At 42.4% G+C, this 23,818-nt stretch overlaps 1 protein-coding gene across 2 annotated transcripts in view; it reads left to right on the top strand.

The window, feature by feature from the left end:
- LOC141797651 (unconventional myosin-Ic-like) overlaps nt 1-23,818 on the top strand; it is a 114,365-nt gene that overhangs the window by 11,130 nt on the left and 79,417 nt on the right. The window contains exon 1 of one of the 2 annotated variants that reach the window (XM_074679242.1): nt 5,909-6,135. The exons of the other annotated variant lie outside the window; for it this stretch is intronic. The gene's annotated coding sequence lies outside the window, so the exon portion shown is untranslated. Of the gene's footprint in view, nt 1-5,908; nt 6,136-23,818 lie in introns of those variants that run through there. 2 annotated transcript variants of the gene reach the window in all.

Here is a 23,818-nt window from a genome sequence, read left to right as displayed (position 1 = left end):
AAAGCCTCAGCCTATATATCTTTTATTTTTTGGCACGGGTGGAGACACAGCTATGTGTAATCGTGTGTGTGTGTGTGTGTGTGTGTGTGTGTGTGCGTGTGTGTGTGTGTGTGCGGGCGTGTATGCGTGTAGGCCTATGTGTGTGTGTGTGTGTGTGTGTGTGTGTGTGTGTGTGTGTGTGTGTGTGCGTGTGTGTGTGTGTGTGCGGGCGTGTATGCGTGTAGGCCTATGTGTGTGTGTGTGTGTGTGTGTGTGTGTGTGTGTGTGTGTGTGTGTGTGTGTGCGTGTGTGTGCAAGCGCATGTGTGCATGTACATGTGTGCATGTACGTGTGTGCATGTACGTGTGTGCATGTACGTGTGTCAGAGCAGGTCTGCCACTCCTTCCACACCTGTTACGCCACAAACGTTTGAGCAGCTGCACGGAGCAGACAGCGGTGAGGGGTCCACACAGTCACAGGAGCAGCACGCATTTGCTAGAGAAGCTGAGTTATTTTCATCTGTAGTTCCTGGGTGTGTCACTCACAGTAACACAACACCTGTACAGTGAGAAACGATGGTTGCCTGATGTGCTGTTGAAAAAGAAAGTGTTATTAAGAAGGTTGATTAAGAGTTGGGCCTGTGAGCATAATTGGAGACCCCATAGTTTATAAACTGATCCTGGTCCAAAATTCAGTGTTCAGAAGTGTGACGTGTTTACCTAAGCGGACACTACAAATGCCTAAGGACTATAGAGTGAAGTACATTTGGACACAAGGCAGGTTGTGTTTGTTCAAACAATAACACTGGTAAAGCACATTCCTTATAAATGATCCTGCGCTTAATAGCTTTGCAGCCAGTGAACCATTCAATAGAAATATTTTTACTTTCAAAGGGCCTTTGAGTATATTTCAGAGCCTGTACCTTTTATTTTCACTTGAGTAGATATTTGGATCAGTACTTTTAACTTTTACTCAAGTAAGGAATCTGGGTACTTTTGCCATCTCTGCCTGTGTGTAACTTTGTGATGCTGTTAGAGCTCATCGTGCCTGACTGTTTCCCACTGTCTGACTGCACTGTCTGTGTGTGTGTGTGTGTGTGTGTGTGTGTGTGTGTGTGTGTGTGTGTGTGTGTTTTAGCCTGAATCAATCACTCCCCCCTCTGGCAATTCAGTCATATTACAACCGCTCTCTGACATTGACGTCCAGCTGAGGGTCTGGTAGAGGTCACCTCTGAACTCAGAGCTGGGCCTGGATGAAGAGGGAGACCAGCAGGAGGAGGTCAGCTTAGACTGGTCACTTCCTGTTTCACATTGTTTATTCATGCTATGATAAAAACATGAACATGATGGGATTTAAAGCCTAACTGACAGAGTATCATTTTATTTCTCCATGCACTGAGCTGGAGTCAGTGCAGAGATCTGGAGGTCAGGGCTCATATTGTGATTTTTCCAGCTCCTCTTTGATAACAAAGTGGACACAGATTCATCCTCAGAGCTGTCAATCATGTCATTTTCCAGCTTATTTTTGCGGTCATTTTTGTCCTTACTTGCTCAAGCAGCTGAACAAAAATAGGAAGTATCAGGAGAAGAAAGTGGTTAGTCTCCGTACTTGGCAAATGGATTTAAACTTAATCATAGTAAGATACTTCTTTTTAAAGCATCACATAACTTATTAAGACTTAACTTTAAATTAAGTCTTTAAGAACTGGAGCGTCTTTGAGATGGAGTTATATGACATGCTTTGATTGAAGTGATGACTTTTTTTAATCACCTAAATAGAACACGCTCATTTTCACTCATTCCCACACAACACTGGCTGTCAATCATACGCCCAAACCCCTATTTTGCATTGATCATTTGGCCTACCAATTAATTAGGTTCATATTAGTGAGAAATGTAGCCCTGACCCCCTTTCACCCTATCTGTTTGGTCTTATTAATGTCCCGTCCCCAGCAAAAAGTGTACATGCAGGTTATGCTGTTATATTGTCCCTACCAATGTTGAGACCAAACCTACGCCCTTGATATATATATATATATATATATATATATATATATATATATATATATATATATATATATATATATATATATATATATATATATATATATATTAGGGCTGGGACTTTAACGCGTCAATTAGATTAATTAATTACACTGCACATTAACGCCTTATAAGAATAAAAGCAAGATTAACTCATTAGCTACCAGCCATTTTCAGCGCATCTTGAATGATCTTTTAAGACCCAAATAATCTTGTTTTCTATGACTATGCAAACACCAAAGTTACCAAAGAAGAGTGGACTCTCTTCTTTTATGTCTCTCTTCCTGTTTTTGGTACAAAAAACAGACAAATCAAACTTTTTTGATCGCGTTCATCTCTGGCGCTCCATCCTTTGCTCCTCTCCATGATCCCCTACTAACAATTTTTCGTTCCCAGAATGTTCTAGGAAGAAAAGGTCTGATGTTCCCGGAAGGGTGTCTTTGGGTTTGATTTTAGGTTGCCCATACGTTCCCATGGAAAGTTTGCGTTACGTTCTTTAAACGTACTGTGTTGGTTAGATGTTTAGTTCTCCCAACGGAGATCTCCGTCGTCTTTTCTCACGATGACGCCGCTCTTTCTCTCTGAGCTACAGCAACACATCCTCAGTTGGAGCGTGAGCTGCCTGAACTTTTCTGTCTGTCAGCGTCTTTCTGTGTCTCTGTCATCTCACATTTCCCCTCCATGCAGAGCTCTCGTCTAAAGAGCACACCGCTGTCACCCACAGTTTACGAGCAGGATTTTGATTGAAAAGCTCCACCAGACTCCGCCTCCACCTTCTGAAAAATATAATTTACTTCTATAGACGCAGTAAACAGTAATCGAATGTCAATGGCAGGGAACACGAACATTTTAATTAATATTGTCCAGTTCAAAAAAAAAAAAAAGAATTTACAAATCTTCTCTTTTTCATGTGTTCATTCGAATATATTCATTCACTCATTAGTCATGCACTATGATTTTGTAATGCCTGAGAATTCAAATTCTGTATATGGGGACCTTAAGCAGATATAAGATTAAAATGTGATTAATTAAATCAATTAATTACAAATCCTGTAATTAAGAAGATTATTTTTTAATCTCCTGACAGCACTATATACCACATTACGGCTGATGAATGTACTTGAAAGTAGTGTCCTCAAAAAAACATCCTCTGAACAAAATAAACAGGATTCAGTTGTTTAACCTTGCGTATGAGAATATTCAATGATTTAGTCTTCTACCAAAATCTGTTTGAGTTGAAAAGTGTTGCTTCTGATGTTGAATATTGATGTGATTAAAATGCAATTAATTACGATTAATTAATTCGATTAATTTTTTTAATCAAGTCCCTCCACTAATATATATATATATATATATATATATATATATATATATATATATATATATATATATATATATATATATATATATTTATATATATATATAAAGTATATTTGTGTTTAGTTATAATTGTTATAAATATCATTATTTGATACAGTAATGGGTATATCTCATTAAAACATCTGGACTCATTCTGTTAGCTCATCCGTAGAGCTGCTCTCTTTATCAAAGGTCATGATAAATAATGCTGTGCATCTTTTGCTTCACTCAAAATTAAAGTATTTCATCTCAAAAGTCTCTGTTATAAGGAGTGAGATTCACTTAGCTCTCTGCTCAATACATGGTTCAGATTCTGTCCTCTTTTCAACCTTACTTCAGCGCTGGCGTTCACAGATTACTTTGAAGGACAGGGCGAAAGGCAAATAATTTTTCTCATACAACGTGCATTTTTTTCCACCCAAGAGGGTACTTAAATGCATTTTAAACAATTGGGACATAAGGGGGGACAATCGCCCCTTATGCCTCACCTCCACTGTACTTGTGACCTTTAATCTATGATTAATTCAAGTAAATAGGCGTCTCCCTTTCCTACCTCATTTTATGAACAATGAACTGAATGCGCCCAGGGTCAGGCTCTCAACGCATGTCTCACCTTCTGGGGAGAAAACGGTCTCGCTTTCAGTATCTAGTCCCTGTTTTGTTGGGGGGAGGAGCTGAGCGCAGCCTTCAGACTCTGGAGGTGCAGTGGAGCTTCGGGGACGGTAGAGGGTAGAAAAACTTTATAGAACAGAAGTCTGTGACTATGACAGACAGCACTGGCATTACACAATGCCACTGTGGGCTAATTAACGGATGAATTCCAGTGGCAACACCCTGCGTCGACGACAAGGACGATTATGATTATCAGCCGCCGCGCCAAACTCCATCCATATTCCAGTTTATTTTAATCTCTTTAATTTCTTTACGCTCAGTTTGCTCCTTTAAAGTCATCAGTCAGAGGCTGCTGTAGGTTGAAGTTGATCTGAAAGGCTGCTTCTGTAAGCGTCCCTCTTTAAATCGTGCTGCTGTAGCTGCGCTTTGTTAGGTTAATTACCATAAAATAAAGTCTGTATGTAAACAGTTTGGCTCTGGTGTGTCGGTGCCAGCTCAAGTTTTCGCTCTCCTCCTGGAGGGTGTCTGTATATTATTCCAGATCGATAGAAGCACGGAGGGGGATTTGTCTGAGGTACCCGGCCACGCTCCGGTTTATCCAACTGTGGAGGAATTATTTATCCAGGATTTATCAAGTGGGACCTGCAGACCTGGAGGACAGGTGTCCAGCAGCCCGGTTGTTATTTTCCACCTTGCTCAGTGTTTGCATAGAAAACAATGACGGCATGGTGCATGGCAGGGCTAAAACAAACCGTACCAGTCATGAAGGAGCGGCGAGATGGGTTCGTGGTAAACTTCCTGGTGTTTCAGGACTGGGCTGCTCTGTAGGGACACTGCGAGGGGCAATCACCCCGCCACTCCCACAGCGGGGGAGAGTTAAGGGAACTAAGCCGAAGCGAAACTACATCAACTGTCTGTCATATTATCTGACATTTCGCCACAATTCATGGGAAGTTCGGATCACTTTTGGGAGTCAGATCATTTGGCTCAGCTCCCAAACGACTCTTCTTTGAGAGTCACCTCTAAATCTTACAGTTCAGTCAAGTCAACCAATATTTTAACCAACATTCTATTAGTATATGTAAGCATGCATCTCTCATCCACACTGTCTAATTGATATAAACCAGGGATGTCAAACTTGTGCCATGGAGGGCCAAGAGGCTGCAGGTTTACTTTCCAACCAAGAACTCCACCAGCTGATTCCACCGATCAGTCCCTGCTCTCTGCTTGAAGGTGAGGTAATCAGTGGAATCAGCTGGTGGAGGTTTTGGTTGGAAAGAAAACCTGCAGCCTCTTGGCCCTCCATGGCACGAGTTTGACATCCCTGATAAAAACACCTAAAGAGAGATTATTATGCTGGCATGCACTTCTACCATGGCTTTAAAGCAGCATGTGCTGAATTTTCAGACTCAAGGTCTAAAATGCCTCTCATTCATGTCGCACAAATCCCTGAATCTGCCTGTAAACTGATGAAAACATTCTGTGTAACTATAGCACCGCATCTCAAAATGGTAAGGTCATCATATAATGATCTCCTACCTGATTTTTTTACATGTTGTGGAGGCATGCCTAAAACACCAAGGTCTGTCTATTGCTGTAACACAAACAGGCCTCCACAGGCCTGGCCAATCAGACAGAAGGGGGATATTGGACAAGTGGGATGTGGCCTGTGTTGCAACAGGCTGCTATTGTTTGTTAATTAATTTATTTAATTTAATTTAATTGCATTGAATTTTGGCACATTTCCCTCTGTTTTTACAGCTGGAGGCTGGGCCCGCCCCTGCAGACAGGAGCGTTTACTGAAATGAGTCATTTCTTTAAGCCGAGTCGTCCGCGAACAGCCCTCCACTCTTCGCCCTTGAGACATTAGTTTGACAGGTTCTGGTAATATGAGTATTACTCCGCTGAACCACCAGAGGAGGTGAAGCGCTCTGCTGAGACTGCCGACAGTCGTGTCAGAGCCCACTGGTGTGGACTGGGAGTGGTGGGAGGGTCTGGAGAAACCTGGCAGAAAGCAGTCACGGAGTTGTCTGACTGTGGCGCAGAGGGACTGTACTAAAAACCTCCACTGCAGCTGTTACTGGAGAGTTAAAAACTTATCCGAAGAGTACACACTCGCTCGCTTTGACCTCGGCTGTTTCAGGTACGTTTCGCCCACACGCTGGAGCGAAGATTCCTACTTAAACACTGTTAAGTTTTGCTAAGCTTTGACTTCTCGGTTAGCTCTGCCTTAACGGAATCTGAAACCACCGAGAGGGGGTTTCTGGGAAAGTTTCTGCACACTAATTTGTGACATTGCAGCAGCATGCCTGAGTGAGTGGGAAGGGAAAGCCCTGAGTCGTGCCATATGGTAAAACGCGGAGCCAAATGTCATCCGAAAATGAGACATTTTAAGGCGGAACAGCCCTGCTGGTGGCTCCTTCACCCTACAGGACACACACATGAATGGCTGTGACACCTCACAAACACTTATGCTCACGGCTGTGTGTGCTGCTTTCTAAATGTTGAATAACTAACAGTTTTTAAGCGTTTTCACTCCACCGAACAAACCGAGTCTTCTTGTTTTCCTCTAACGCCTGCATCTGTTGGGTCGTGATCTACTGGAAAGGAAATAGCAAACTTATTTGCACATACTGTGAAGTAATTCAGAGTTAATGTGAAGGGAATTTCAGTTTCTACATTTATTAGATATGAATTAATGATCTCACTTTGAATGAAGATGCTTTGTTTGCTCTGAAGTAGGGCCTACTTTGGTAGCGACAGTGAATCTTCTGATTTTTGGTGTGAGCTCAGAGACCGTCTTTTGCTGTGCTGAGCCTGTAACTTAAAATCCCCAGTTTGTTGTTTAATAGACTCTGGTAAGGGTGGATCTAGACCCTGTTGACTGTAGTAACTTTGCAGAGGCAGCACACTCTCATCTACTTACTAGTGGATCAATTTAACTTTAAGGCTGGGTATTCTACCTTCATGTATTTTTAAAAAAGTATAACATGCCAGTGCTACATGTTTAGACTAAGCGTGTGCTGATTTTCAAACCTCTACATATTTACATGTCGTTGAAATGAATCTGTCTGTAAACAAATCAAAACTTTCCGGCCAATCAGACGGAAGGGGGTTTGTGTCTTAAAGAGACAGCAGCTGAAAGAAACATGGTCGCGGAAATAGGGATTTTCTAAAACACTGGTGTGAGGTAAAAGGAATTTTTTGAGGTTTAAATCATACAAAGATACTATGTGGGTACTGGTGAGACATAATTAAACTGGGAAAAAAACTCTCTTTAAATAGAACATTTCTGTATTTCTAGGTGTTTATGTGTTTAAATTCCATGAAGGTGTAAAAGTATGTTGCTGGTAAAGTAAGATAAGCCACCGCCCAGCCGTGTTTAAAGACGTGTTTAAAGACGTGTTGGCTTCTTACCGCTGTTTCTGCCCAGTTTTCTTGCTCTCGGACTGATGTTAGTCGGAGGTTTTGTGCCCTTTAAAAATAACTTCAAGGAACTTGAACAGATAGCTTACAGTGTTTTTGCCACACTGTCAACAGGCAGGGCTGAAAAATTGCTTGGATTGATGAAGTTTGATTTAGATTCAGATTTTCCTTGAATGCATTGTTGTTTTCAGGTCTTGATCATTCAAAATGAAGTCTTTAGCAGCCCAGTGATAACTCTGGTTCCTGCTATCTAACATGCTGCTTGTCGACCTGACAGTAATGGGGGCGCTGACCCACTCAGCTGTTGCAGTGAAACAGTCCAACTCCTGCACGCTAAGAAGATGCTCACAGAAAAAAGACAAAGAGATGTTAGTAAATAAACCACCATGGGTAACAAGCTGCTTACTACAGCTGACCTGTTGCTCCAAGGTTACCTGGAGGGTAGGACCTCCCAGCATTCCCTGCCTGCCTGCAGCTGCCGCTCAGCTGACTGTCTGTGCTGTAAGCTCCTTTGGATGACAGGTGGACATGCTTATCTGCAAACAGAGAGGTGCTGCAGGAGTGCTAAGACAGCAGTGTGGCTGGGTGGATGTGCATGGGCTGCAGTTGTTTATGGATCCACCTGAATTACACGGTGAATGAATCGTTTCTGTGGTTCAAATATGCAGAAATGTAACACTTCATGATCGTAAAGATGAATCAATTCTGGAAATGTGTTCATGTTGATAAGCCTTACGCAGGGTTCACACAGGACGCGCCGCACGCGGAACTGAAGCACCGCACACAGCAGTTTTGGATCGGCACCGGGGTTAACCTATGTAACTGTTCACACAGCACGCTCGAGTGCCTCTGCTCCGCTTCCCTCTGCTCCGCTTCCCTCTATTTTTTCCACAAGCGCGCGCCGCAAGCACCAGTTGTAACGTTTGGACAGAGCAGACTGACACGTCCGATCACTGCGGAGCTGAGTCCATGTCTGATCGGCACGTCAGAGCGCAGCAGAAAACGCTTCACGTGTGAACAGCCAAGTGCCATGCGTGCGGCGCCATGCGTGCGGTGGTGCCATGCGTGCGATGCCATGCGTGCGGTGCCATGCGTGCGGTGCCATGCGTGCGGCGCCATGCGTGCGGCGCCATGCGTGCGGCGCCATGCGTGCGGCGCTCCCTGTGTGAACTAGGCGTTGCACTGGTGGCTCTTTGAGAACAGAGCATCTACAGTCAGAAGTGTTACCGACTCCAACCCCCCCCCCCCCCCCCCCCCCCCCCCCACACACACACACACACACACACACACACACACACACACACACATGCACGTCAATGGTACATCATCAATACATTTTTCCAAAGCAGCTCAGCCTTCTCATTTACACTCCCTGTGAGATTTATTGAGCCACGTTTTCCATCAGACTGATGAGGTGCAGATACTTTGAGGCAGACTTTTCCTAAGTTGCATTGCTTCAGACCCTATTTTAACCGTGATGGGCTAGGTTTATAGATATTTCTGGCCTGTGGTGCTGACAGAGTTGTGGTCAGAGGTTTTTTTTGGCAGTTTGGGGTTAGAATGAGATTTTACCCCAAATCTCTGCCTGCTACTGTAGTGTCAGGCTTTTCTCTCTGTGCACTCTTGGATGAACAAACGCAGCGCTTTGGGAACTTTGAATGTGTTTTACATGTTTACGGTGATGAAAGCCTGAACAAGCAAAATGAGTGTTGGGAGCACAGGTTGGACTGTTTATCAGATCGTTTACAGGTCTGGCTTTGCCCGAGTTGTATTGGAGAACGCTGGAATCCGTCATGGCAGATTCCTAACCTCTCAGACCAAAGCTCCTGTAAAGTGATAAAATGTGCTTAGGGATCCTAAAGGAACAGCCTAGAACCTGTCTCTCTCTGACGTATATGTGAGCCATCATAGACAGGCGTGTTCCTAGAAATGCTCTGTCTGCTACATGTGCTGCAGATCCTGGGTGGACTGAAGAGGATACTCCTGACTGCCTGGCTGTCACTCAGACTTCCTCCATCACCTCTACAACAGGAAACACTCTCATGCATGCTCATATTGTCAAACAGACTCACGGATTTGAATGTTGCTTTAGGACAAGCTCAGTAAAGGGGTTTACTTCCACTCTGATGGCCTTTAATGTGAACCTGTCATACCAGCCTTTAGATATCAGTGTTGACACTTCAAGACTGCAGACCAGGCGTCCTGCTGGAGGAAGGTTGTCTGCACACAAATTAAAGAAATGAGAAGAAATAACCAGAAGCTAACCAGTTGATTAACCAGTTAAAGGAAAGATGATATGTAGGCTTCACATCCAGAAAAATTAACTTAACTGTGGAAGAAGTAAGGGGTCATAATATTGTAATAAAAATAAATGCCATCATCTTTAACAGAATTACAGATTCAGTATATGACATAGCAAAATATTTTAGCTTGGTTCATATAGTTAATGTCAGATTTTTGATGTAGAAGGTCAGGACCTGTAGAAACAGTCAGTCTCTATGGTATTTTGAGTAAAACACCAATGAGGTCTCAGTGCCATAACCCCAAGGCTACTGAGAAGACGTTATAGGAATCGGTCGTGATACTCAAATAATCATTCTTCATTTCAGATTTTTGTGATTGTTAATTTGCTTCTTAAACATCAGACCAAGAGAAAAAGTTGAATGATGATGGTAATGATGTCTACAGACTACGTCAGGAGCCATATCCCCCCCCCCAAATGCTTGTCACACGTGAGTCGGTTTGTAGGATTTATTTAGAGATCTGGCATCACGTTACTAGATACCCGAAGAAAAACATTTTGCACCCTGCTGGAGTTAAGTGGTAATTTTGTTCCAACCCAGCTTTTTTAAAAAATGACTTAAATTAAGGATTTTAATTTTAAAACATAATAAAGAAAAATTTAACACAAAAAATGGGATTTTAAAATCCTAAAACAAAAACACTGATACTTGGGTGAATGGATTTTTTTCTCCCACCCCTGGTAAAATATTCAAATATAGATCATATCCATATTTAGCTAACCTACAGCGTCTTTTCACAGCCATAAAACAGATCTATTATTGGCTGGAGCCAACAATAATCTGTGAAAAGTTTGAAATGACTAGAACTGTTGTTTTGCTCACCCCTCCCGGAAAGCATCAGGAACAGGAGTTAAACCTGAAGTGATCCATTTATACTACTTTCTAACTCACACTACTCCACATATGAGTTCAGTCATGGGTTTCACAGATGTTTAGTGTCATACATTAAAGCAGACATGTCTTATTCATCCTTGATCACAGCACAAACCTAAGCATTTAGACACCCCCGTGTCTCTGGACGAGCTGCTCTGATCACATTAAACACAGAGATCACCGTAGAAGAAACCAGGGACAGTGCTGATAACGTCCTGAAGCAGCAGCAGGTTTCAGCTCAATGCTTAATGACACTGATAAAGGGAAGACTGTGCTTTTTTAAAGTTTGGGCTTTTGGGTCTTAACTTGGAGAGAGGAGAGAGGAGACAGATGTTGCAAGCCCAGAGTGAGGTCTGATGTCAGCTCCAAAACCTCACATTACTCTCATTAAAATAACTAAAAGCAGCAGAACTAAATTAATTTAATATTTTCATATTTATTATAGAGCTTCACTCAAAACACTTATTAAATAATTGACTGCTGTAGATAAGGTGATGTTATGATGAACTCAGAATTCCACAATCATCATGTGTTTGATTCCTTTATAGATTAAAGGGTGAAGATAACAACAAAAAATAGCTTTTATGAAGAAAAGATATGAAAGGATCATATCTGAATTTGTGTTTCCTCTATGTCGTGTTTTATATTAATCATCCATCATCAGAACAGCAACAAATCCATCGTCCTCGCAGGGAGTGCAGCATTCTGACACATCTCAATCTTTCCATTACACCGGATTCCTCCTTAGCTGGAGTCAGTAGAAATGCTCCTTTACGGGCGCTTAAAACCCATCTGACCCACTGAGAGCAAACTGAGGAATGAGGCTGAGATTTAAAGATAATTGAGATGGTTTTGTCTGTGGTGTGTTGAGTTGTTTAGGTGATGACTCATAGAGACGGGGGCTTGTGGGAAGTTGAGTCAGACATTAATAAAGGAATGAACATTGATCCAGACATACTGCGGAAACAGCAGGAACATTATCAGAGAAGGCATTACATGAGAGTGTGTTAGTCTTTTGTGCTTTGTTGGTTAGGGGTGTAAATCACCAGTTTCATGTCGATACGATACAATATCGATTCTTTGGACAACGATACGATATTTGCCGATACCACAAAGTCTGTCACGATACAATAAGATACGATACGATTCAGGGGCCTTCGATCAATTTAAGACGATATAATGTCCTCACTGAACACAATCAGCAACATTTCACCTGTGGCAAGAAAGAAATACAAAACAATTTTGATAGTTTTATTACTGAAATGTGAACGATGTGCTGACCTTTTGGTATGATGGTTTGTAGAGGATTATAGCCATCTGTATGATCTAATTATGTTTTAAAATTAAAACTGGTTAAATTCAGGTAAGGTACTTTTTTCCCCCACAATTACCTTATGGGTTTGACTGTTATACTGTAATGTTTGATTATTATATCAAGTAATGATGCAACACTATAATTAAAAATGACTGATTACATAAACTTTATTATTGACCTCCAACATTTGACCATTTTCCATCAAACCAAAAATGTGAAGCTTTGATTTTAATTAAACCCAAACATTTCTATTGTTCAAAATTAGAACTATTAACTTAACAAACTTAACATTAATAGTTTTTTTTTTTTTTGTAACTGTGATGCCTGATAACCACAGTTTGTATGTCAGTGTGATCAGACTTTGTTTCACTGTGTAATTGTCGATGTGGAGGAGGAATGACACCAAGCTCTTGCCGTTTTACTTTTTAACTTTATGAAATTTCATGAATCAGTGCGCAACAAAATCAAATTATGAGATAACTCACTGCAGTCGTGTGATGATACACTCCTGTCGTGTGTGCAGCATGCATCCTCTGCAGTCAGGTCGACTGTATCTTACCCGGATACAGGAGAGCTATTTTATTAATCGGCCGATATGTCTGGCTCTCTTTTAGCTCTGTGATGCCAACAGCGTCTTGCTACATGTTCGCCTACAGCGGTGTGACTCGGGTGGCGCTAAACAGTACATTTTACAGCAGGAGAAACATCAGGCGTGGCGTGTCAGAGAGTGAACAGGTTCAAATGTGTGTCTCATACGCTGAGTGCGTGAGGCTTGAGAGGAAACTTTAGAACGACTCGCGGAACGGACATGCGTGCCCGGTCGGGATTTCAAAATAAAGGCGTACATCAAAGACCACGATGATGATCGATGTTTAGACTTTCCATCGATGTGATTGGATCATTGCTTAACCAATCAATGTATCGATGGATCATTACACCCCTAGTGTTGGTTAGGGTTAAAGGGTTTCTGTAACATTTAAATGATCTGATGCCAGATTAAGATATAGTTACAGAGCCAGGTTCAAAACTTTTCTTTGACTGCCAACTGTCGGAGTTTTTAGAAGAAACAGCGTTGATTCAAAAAAAAGAGGTAAACAGAGCTTTGTAAGACACTGAAATATGATCTGTGAGATAAAAAATGATTATCAGTACCTTCTTTGAACAGCAGGAGGCGTTTCCTCTCCTCGACGTCTTGTGTGTTGTCACTATGCTGGGGCCAGGGGGCAGCGTTTAAGAGCAGCCTGTGAGGAAGGTCTAAAAGTTGCTGTTCATGGAGGATCCTCTTGAGAATGGCTGCAGAAAGACTAGAAACCATGTACTCACAAAGTAAAAAAAACAAACAAAATCAAGACTTTAGAGCATTAAAAACACATTTACGGCCTGGTTCAAAAAACAGCTTGGCTCTGAATCGCTGATTTCCCTATCAGCTCACGCTACATGGGGGTAGGACTACTTTCTAAATCTGTGGTTTAGAAGATATTAAGATGGCAAGTTCGCCCAATCAGAGACACAGTTCAGCTCATGTGACTGATGGGCGCCCCATAGCTGTTAGACATGAAGCTAAAAGCCCAAGTCATATCCATTATGGCCCCCACCAACAATGGGCTTCATTAAGGCTGGTACACATCACAGGATTCCCCACAACTTCACACATTTACAGAGCACACACTTGATGACAGCAAAAGACAGATCAAGATTTCTCTCTCCTGATGTCACAGTGTGTGGTCTGCACTCTGAGGACACCACACACTAACAGATTCTTCAGCAGAGCTTTAGCTTCTTCACCCTCAATATTCCAAATCTAGCGTAGTAAAACGTGACTTTGGTATAAACATGACCGACGTACGAGAAAAAGCAAAGATGTTTTGTTTTCAGACTCTAGACTTTTGAAAAAATCACGCTAAAGAAAAGGGATTATGGAAAAGGTTGTGGAGATGGCAGGGATACGGGCTGTATGAACAACAATGTGAGCTGGAAGTGAGTAAAATCATTTGAAGTATTACAGATAGATTTCTTACTTCCTCTTCGGTCAGTCAGCTGAGTCAGCTGGCGTCTTGATTGGCTTTGCTCTGGTACACGTGACATTACACGCTGTACCTGCTCGGCTCCTCTCAGAGCGCCCCACACACTACAGGGTTTTTAGTCCCAAATATGAAACATGCTCATTATCTACAATCTCTGAATTGGAGGCCTTCTGAGCAGCTCTGACCAGAAGAAATCACTCTGAACACACCCCACACCACAGGACAATCACACATGACGTCATCAGACAATCAGGTCTTTGCTGGCTTTGATCGTAAGGGGGAGATTGGGACAAAAATCAACTTTATTATCCTGTAGTGTGTACCCACCTTTACTCTGCATCAGGAACAGACAGGTAACGTAGCAGAGACTATGTCCATGTGTTATACAGTCTATGGTTGAGGCATGCCGCCATGGCAGCAGCAGGTAAGAATGCACAAACACTGACATTAGGTACATACATCATCTTGTGTTTTATTCTTTACACTGTTTTGTTACTTTCATGTGTTATGGACATACCTTTTGAGTCCTTTCAAATAAAAGAAAGTAATGAAAGAGCTCGTACAGTGGAAATAAAAAAGATTAAATGAAGCATCTCAACATCACTTTGCTGCGTTTTGTAGAATGAAGACATGTTTCATTCCCAGCATTGTTCATTTTATTGTGTTGTGAGTTGTTGTGTATCATTCCATCCTGTTGGTGGTATTATGTGTTTCAAAATGTTTAGTTATCAAGTGTAAAAGTCCATGATGCTGATTGTTTAAGTCCAGTTGAAGAGACAAAACAAGTTCAAACACTGAAAAAAGCTGTCAGTTGTTGGAGTCACATGGTGTGGTTGGTGAAGATGAACCAGAGGTCCGTCTAGCATCATTTCAATCATCCTGTAGTTTGTGGTTTCATTATTTATCGATGCATTGTTTTTGCACTAGAAGACTCTTTTGGTCATATAGGATGTCAAAGCAGCTTAGAACCGGAGACATTAAGGCGCATTTGTGATCTAAGAACTTGAATCAGGTTAATGGTAGAAAATGCTCAGAAGGCCCAGAGGCAACTCACGTTAGTCAATGTATTTCTAATATATTTGTCACACTTCAAAAAAAATGTTCTGCGATTCATTCAGTCAGCCTCAAGGGTATATGCCTAACCGCAGTGTCAGTTGTGGGTAAACTGTTGTCCCCGATGGTGGATGTGTAAAAGAGAGTAGGCTGGCTGGAGGATGCCGAAAAAGAAATGACAGCGGCGCTAGAGGCCAACCCACTTGCTACTAAAGTGGAGGTAGAGGACCTCCAGGGTAAATTAGAAGATATGTAAAACCGCAACCAACACACCAATCTACAATTCGTGGGTGTCCCAGAAGGTAAAAAAAAGTAGGAAATGACGTTGTTTGTGCAGAAACTATTGGCACCAGTCTTTGATTTGGATAAAGATGCACGGCCTCTGGCAGTGACATTAGTCAGTTATGAAACAGGATTTAACTCATATTAATGCCTCTTTGAGATCAGAAAATGAAAACAAAACCATCCTCATGAAGATGGACTGCTTCTGTGTGGATAGTTAAAGTCTAAAGCACAGCTGGTTGGGGGTAGGAAGGAGTGGAAGTGATCAACGGTTTCCCTTTATGCAAAGTTAATGGATTAGTCACCCACTTGAGTGCACTTTAATTCGGAGCCACTCTGTTGTGAGCGTCTCAGGTCACAGAGAGAGTTTGAAACCCTGCAGAAACAATTTGTAAAGATAACCCACAGAAATGCAAATAGTAGTGGTCTGTGTCTAGCAGTGATTCAGACGGGGTTACCTGTGTGTTGACGGCTCACACAGTGCTTATGTGTGTGTGTGTGTGTGTGTGTGTGTGTGTGTGTGTGTGTGTGTGCGTGTGTGTGTGTGTGTGTGTGTGTGTGTGTGTGTGTGTGTGTACAGTATATGTGTGTGTGTGTGGGGTCAGTTCAGCCTGCTCCTGTGGGCAGCCTCTGTGTCTTTTCCATGCAGTCCTTTCCCACATCCCAAAGCTGGCTCTGCTGTAGAGCAAGCCCCGCCCTGCTGGGAATAAATGCTCTGACTGGCTGAGTCCTCACAGCTCTCTCTGACTGCTGTGGGACTGAAACAGGCCTGGAGCTTAGTCCAAAACCAGCCCTTCTGCCATTTTTGTATATGCAGTGACTGCAGGGACAAGGAAGTCCTGGGATGACTTCATACTGATGCTTCTGGCAGATGTTTCAATCAACATCACTGCATTTTTTCATCATGAAAATACCGTTAAACATGTCCTTATCGTAATTTTTTTTTTTTACCTTAACGGAGCCCTTAAAAATTTGGCTGTTCATCTGGCTGTCTAAGAGCCTTAAAACCAGAGAAGAAGGACACATAAATATGATATCTAAGATTTTTACATGTATTTTTTAATGACAGGTATCTGAAGTAAAGTGTTGAAGGATGCTGTAAAGGCTGCTCCTCTTTGAATACACTTGTCCCTCATTCTTGTCTGGCAGGCTGAAGTTGGTGTCAGCTGAGGACAGATGTTAATTTATGTCTCTGTATCACAGTGACCATAACATCAAGTCCTATGAGATGGTTCTGGCCCTATGATGTAGATATGTTGAGGTTCAAACACAGATGAACATCGGGAGCTTTGGTAATAACTCCTTACATCATCAGTTTAGTCAGCTGTTTGTTTCTGTGTGAAAGTGCCTGATTCAAGTTGATCCTCTTCACTGTGTTTGTTTTGCAGCTGAAGGGCTCAGATTGTTGGTTTAAGTGTCTGTCTTCACTATACACAGGATCCTACAGAGACAGAGCTTTAGCTTCGCGGCTCTGAGAACCAAAAGTATGTTTTCACCCTCACTTCCTCAGTTAAAAAAATCACTAATTTTATCATAGCAGACCCAAAATACTGGCAATATGTCACCTAAACTGCAGTGCCATCTTCTGCCACTAGCTGGAGTTGTAGCTTCTGTGAATGGCTGTTGCTATAAAACCTTGATGCACTACTACCAGGATATAAAAAGGCACTGATGACAGAGGGCTTTTTGTGTAGCATAGTTTGTCAGTTTGTTGATGTCAAAAACAGAGGTAAAGATGTATGTGGATGATAACCTGCTATGACAACTGAGGGCTGGTGGTGTGAGCTCCGCTAACTTTAGCCATGCTCAGCAAACCAATTTGACATGGTAAGTTTTAAAGTCATGAATTCATGAATCTTGGCCTTTTATCAGACAGAAGGAATGGAGAGAGAGGGAAATTTGGTGATTAGAATGTGAGGAAGACATCGAATGGCCATAGTTAGGAGCTGAAGGCCAGGGAGTAAACATGTTGTTTTAAGGATTACAGCTTTTGCCAATGGCAGCCTTTATGAGGTTAAATTTGTGCCATCAGAAACTGAATTTGAATTAAAATCTTGAATTTGAAAAAGCATGATGTGTAATGAAATTTAATGTTTTGAATTTGAATTTATTTTTTAAATTGAATTAATTTTTTAAATTGAATGTGTAATTTGTATTTTGCCAATGAAAATTCAACTCTTTTTATACTTGAATTCAACTTTTTTTTTAACTTAAAATTCAAAAACACAGAATTCAATTTCAATTCACAAAAAGCAGATTCAGTTTTAAAATTCAATTTCAATTCAAAGTGGCACAACCATTACGTCATTTTGTGCCCGTTGGGGAGACTAATCAAGTAGATTCATGGACGGGTTTAGACGGGTTTAATATATGATACAGGTTTGACATGCTGCTGTAGATCTCAGGTGCTTTAAAGTGTTAGGTACCATCTAGGGCTGGGTTAAAAAAACTGATTCTCAAAACAAAAATCGATTTTCATTGTCAAAATTTGCTATTAATTTATAGTCCAAGGATTGATCTTTTACTTAAAAAAAAAAAAAAAATCCCTTTCCTGGATTTCAATTCCGGGCTGCGGGTGCTCTGCACAGAATATTCTGTTCCTGCAAGTCAATGTGGGATATATATTCATACATTAGCTCTGTATAACAAGCTTTTGCAAGGTAGGTAAGGTAAGGTTTTTATAGTACAGATCAGCCCAAGATGCAGACTTTAGCTCATCAAAAGATCGTAACTTTGGCATACACCCGTCTTAGCATAAAAAACTTTGTTTAATGTTAGTTGCAATTGATCAGAACTACAGAAAGGCAGCCACCTGTTTCAGTTTGTTTTGTCCTGCTTCATCGTGACGTCTGTGATGGAATTGGAGAAAACGTCGTCTGTAGAGGGTATGCACGTGATGTCACAGCAAGCAGGAGTCACTGCGGTCGTGCCCACTGAGTGGCAGAATTGGCTTATATGCCATTTAAACTCTAAAACAACCTCAATAAACAAGTAAGAGCTGTTGCATGATTGATTGAATGAACATGTTTGAAAAGCAATCAGAGCTATCTTTTGACAGGCCACCAAAAGAAAGAGAAGAGAAACTGATAGACTGCTGTAATTTACAGAAACAATCCAGGCAACGATAGCTGGATTTGCGGTTTCTATTTTGTGTCAGCTTAAGTTAATTTAAGCTGTATTTTTGGATAAAATCATTACTTAAATTACAAAATCTCTAAATGTTAGCATTTTTCATTCAGCCATATTTTCCCTGAGCAAAACATTTTTGTCTTTGTGCGATTATGAACCTTGTACTTGACATGATTTATAAACTAACTTAAACTGAGGCTAACCCAGTTTTCCAAATAAGGGGGAACTCCAGCACAAGCAGTTGCAGCTGTGCTGTATGAAGTATTTGATATTAACTTAACTGAAATACCATCTGGGAGACTATGCGTCTATTAATTATACAGACTGTTAAATACCAAAAGTACAGATAGATAATATGTATACTCACTTAGGCCAGTCCTCTGTATACTGTAAATTGAATCATATAGAGTCTTTCGTAGCTTTCAGGCTTTACACTGTGTGTTTTCCTGGCGTTGAAATCAGGTACAAATAAATGTCAAATGTGCGCTTAAACACAACCCCGATAACAGGGGTGACAGGGAGAAAATTAACAATAAAAAAAAGTACACTTTACATAGTTGTTGATAGAAGATGGATTTCAGGCACTATTTTTTCTCCCTTTAAGCCCTGGCAAAAGTAGAATAAGTATTGAAATTTCATTATTACTAAATAGATCAATATGGAATCGAATTGAATTGAATCGGATCATGAATCGAATCAAATCGGGACCTTGTGGATCATAATCCAATTGATTCAGAAAACCAGTGGCGATACCGAGCCCTACTACCATCATTATTTTGCATAAACCGTAAACAAACATTTCACCTATTTTTAGCTGCAGGTCAATCTGGGAGCTTTAAAGTTAAAGCACCTGCAGAAACCCCAAGCTAAACTGACATGAATGAAAGCTATGAGAGCTGTAGCTCTTAGCCCCCCATGTGCAATGATAAACAGTAAGGTGTATCTCATTACCTGCTGATTTGAGTCACTGTACTTCAGCCCTGCCTCACACACGCTGATAGTATGTGGCCTAAGGATAAAACTGCCCCTCCTCACCTCAGCGTGTGAGGTAAACAGTGCCAAGAAATAATCCTGTGACACCAGGATGTGCACCTCTTAAAGTCAGGATGGCTCTCAGAGGGGCACAGAGCATGATTTCACCTGTTGAGTGTGTTGCAGACTTGTGCCTGCTCTCTGTATCCTGCTCTCTGTGTCCTGCTCTCTGTTTCCTGCTCTCTGTGTCCTGCTCTCTGCAACCTGCTCTCTGCGTCCTGCTCTCTGCATCCTGCTCTCTGCGTCCTGCTCTCTGCCACCTGCTCTCTGCGTCCTGCTCTCTGCCACCTGCTCTCTGCAACCTGCTCTCTGCGTCCTGCTCTCTGCGTCCTGCTCTCTGCGTCCTGCTCTCTGCGTCCTGCTCTCTGTGTCCTGCTCTCTGTGTCTTGCTTTCTGTGTCCTGCTCTCTGTGTCCTGCTCTCTGTGTCTTGCTTTCTGTGTCCTGCTCTCTGTGTCCTGCTCTCTGTGTCTTGCTCTCTGTGTCCTGCTCTCTGTGTCCTGCTCTCTGTGTCTTGCTCTCTGTGTCCTGCTCTCTGTGTCCTGCTCTCTGTGTCCTGCTCTCTGTATCCTGCTCTCTGTGTCCTGTTCTCTGCGTCGCTCTCTGTGTCCTGCTCTCTGGGTGATATAGCTGTGTTGATGTCAGCTTCTCTCCTGTGTCTCTGTACTTTTCCTCTTGCTTCATGACCATGCACTTTGCACAGACACACCCACCCTCTCTATCTGCTCTGTTATGACGGGAAAAGCAAATCTCGGTGTTTAGTTGAAACACAGACATATTGTGTGTCAGAGTGTGGGCCATGGATGGGAACATTTAAACGCTACTCATACTCACCCCCCCCCCCCAGACCAGCTCCTCACAAGAAACTCAACTCCAGCTTCACTATTTTTATCCTTCTCTACATTTCTCTATGAGTTTGACTGGTTGAGATTAAACCCTGATAAGAGGTGAAAGTGGAGAGAATGAGGCATGCTCACATGCATCTGCTGACTGGAACATGGGAACAGAGCAGCCAGGCTGTGATAAATACCATAAAATGACCTTGATGGCTCTTTTCAGACTCAATTTTCTGTGCTCTGTGGGTAACTAATTATGGCCTTATCTGGAAAACTCCTGCTGGAGCAGTTCAGTCAGGAACACTCTTTACATAACACAACACTACGGTTGCTAGGCGCTACCCAAGTAGCTGCCTGTTGCAGCAGCTCTCTCATCTTTGTCCGTTTCTTGTAATTTTTTCGTCTCTTTTTCGTCATCTTTGTATTTGGAGTGAATCATCACTTTGTATGGTTCATTGTCGGTCAAGGACACCAAACTTTTTGTGGCTTCGGCGGTATTTTTTTACTACTTTTCTCCTGTGTTTGTCTGGAGATCCTACATGTAACCATGGCTGCATTGTTTACATGCGAAATTAGCTGTTAGCAGCCTGTAGCATGTCAATGCTAACTAGTGTAGGGCTTGATGATTTCCCTCGAGCTGAGGAGGAGGAGGTGAGGACTACGTGCTGATTCTCGGATGTGAGCTGGGAGGTGACGACGTGGACCTGTCCTTCCATCCATCGTTGTTGGGAACGTGGGATCTAGCCCCGGGGGATGGATGAGCTAGCTGTGCTAATCCAGCGGCATCGTGCTGTTCACGGACGTGGCTGACGGAGCAGACATCGGACGCTGCGACACATCGGAGGAGCTTCACCTGCTGTGAGCAGACAGGATCCAGGAGACAGAGACTGAACAGACTGCTGGGGAGGCTCAGTCCTGGACCCTGTGGAGGTGGAGACTGGCTGGGCTGGAGAGTGGTGGACGAGTGGTGGACGGGATGTCGTCATCTTATTTCTTATGGACATTTTTGCACTTTCTATACTCTTTCTTACTTTTGTTTTCTTAAATGCTGCGGTGACTCCTGAATTTCCCCTCGGGGATAAATAAAGTATTTTCTATTCTATTCTATTCTATTCTACATAGATCAACCATTTATTACAAAATGGATACAATTAGAATTGGCTTTAAAGTGATCCTCCGGGATGGAACAAGTTGGGTCCTATCACAAGTTTTGGGCAGAAATTACCCCTACAGCAGTATTTTTGTGCAGCAGAAGCCCAGAGCGCACGCACCATCCCCCACCCCGCTCGTCAGCCGGTTTCCTCTCTCAGACGGGGCCATTTTTTACTTGACCAAAAACACAAATAAACGGACTCCCACCGAAAAAATCTGATATCGATCTGCATTTACGCTTTATTTAGAGAATTTTCAGCGCATTACTTTCACACAAAAACACCGCTAAATAAGGCTCTATTTCTCATCGTGTCGTAAAACGGCGCTACCTCCGCTGCGGAGCCACAGCTGACTACGAGGCGCTCGCTGCTTAGTCTATCAGTCCACACGCGGCTTGCCAGATATAAACAAACGCAGGTAGTCTGCCAGGACAAAGAGACACACTGAGAACTAGAGCCTTATATAGCGGTGTTTTTGTGTGAAAGTAACGCGAGCCAGTTGTTGATCATTTAAATGTTTTTTTTTTCAGCCAGTCTTACAAGTGTTGAAGGGCTTATTTGTGAAAATATGATCCAAAGATTGGGATTTAGCCTTGCGTTTTTTTTTCCAAGGAGATATACCTCCTTTGTACTTTTTTTAAGATTAAGTTGTGTACCATTTCTTCAGTTTGCATAGCTTATATTATTGATGATTTCAAGCTAAACATTAGCAAGCTAATACTTTGCTTCCTACTGCATTATCCCAACTCAGCGTTTCTCCTTCCCTACATGTGTGATGCTCTCATGTTTATTGACCTTTCTAAATAAAAACATGAGTATCTGAAGAGTGAATAAGGCCATGTCTACATGTTGTTGGGCATTTTCAAAATGAATACCCCCCATTCATTTTTGAAAATACTTTCATCCTCAAGCAGAGGCAAATCCACCCATAAGTACTCCAACCAGCTACCTGGAAGTGGTAAGAAAGCAGGGTTATCAGCTAAGTTACTCAAGAAACAAAAATGTCTCAGAGTGTCAAAAAAGCGTGATGGCAGTAAAACAATTTTCTTTTCTTTTCAAGATTTCTACAACAAGCAGCTGGCATTAGCATCTAGTTGACTTTATCTTTAAGCTACAATGATCTATCAGTCAGCAGCTAGCATAGCTTTTAGTGTGCATCAGTAGCTGTTTGCAGCATGTGTCAGTCTGTGAAAGAGGATTAACAGTGAAGCATCAACACATGGCGTCAGCTAACCACAGCTTTTTAATGTCTTCATGAACGGCCCCTCAGTAATTATTCTTTATTTTTATCTTGTTTCATGTTCTCTTTGGGAGTTGAAGTTACCAGCATATCCCTGACTGTCTGACCCCCCGACATAAAACAGGCTTATTTCAGAAAAATAACAAATAACAGAAGCTGTGTGTGTGTGTGTGTGTGTGTGTGTGTGTGTGTGTGTGTGTGTGTGTGTGTGTTTTATAACCTTGTCCATGGTGACTGTAAAGCAAACCTTGGCTGTCACTATAAAGGCTTCCCTCTCACTCAGTACCTTTTGTTAACCTTTAACCAAATCTTTCCATGGAGCAGTGATAACATTAGAGCAGGACAAGCAGGTGTGCCCTTCGACCGGGCAGGAGGGAGGAGTGACATGAAGGAAGTGGAGGAGGAGGAGGAGGAGGAGGAGGAGGAGGAGGAGGTGGTGGGACATGGCATGGAACCTGATTTAGAAAAGAACAGAGAGGACGGAGAAAAGAAAGCTGCATGAAGGGCTTGAAGGAATGCAAACAAATTGAGGGTGAGATCAAGATGGATGAAGAATGCACCAGTTTCACACACACACACACACACACACACACACACACACACACACACACACACGCACACACACACACACACACACACACACACTTCGACTTTTCTCTCATGCCCAGTCTCTCTTCAGCTGACTTCTTGCTGTATTTGCTGTTTATATTGGCCAAGATGGCGCCGCCCAGGGCTGCCGTGGTGACACCGTTTGTTGTGTTCTGTCTGCTGTGTCTATTTTGTGTCGTTTCGGTGTCCAGTTTCACTTCCTACTCAAGGGAAGTGCTTCTGCACATCAGGGGTACAACCCCACAGGATTATTACCCTACATTACTCACCCGTTCAACGGATATTCTGGACATTCTGGTGAAGGGGACCGCGTTCTTCGCCAGTGTTGTGAAGTGGACCAGAAGACAGCGTGGAGGCTGCCTGGTCTGCCTCCGCCGGAGAGGATCGCGGCCACCACTTCCCGGTGCTTTCCTGGGTAATGTAAACTCTATCGCTAATAAAATGGATGAACTGCGGTGGCTGGTTGCGAGGAACAACGACTTCCACTCCTCTGCTGTCTTGGTGTTTGTAGAGACACATCTGACATCGTTAATCCCTGACGGCGCTGTCGAGCTG

The sequence above is a fragment of the Halichoeres trimaculatus genome, unplaced genomic scaffold (genome assembly GCF_033239565.1).
Source record: "Halichoeres trimaculatus isolate MK-OKI-2021-1 unplaced genomic scaffold, fHalTri1.1 fHalTri1_scaffold_9, whole genome shotgun sequence".
In the NCBI taxonomy this organism is placed as follows: Eukaryota; Metazoa; Chordata; class Actinopteri; order Labriformes; family Labridae; genus Halichoeres; species Halichoeres trimaculatus.
The sequence above is the reverse complement of the archived record's forward strand: the minus strand, read 5'-3'. Positions and strand labels throughout refer to the sequence as shown.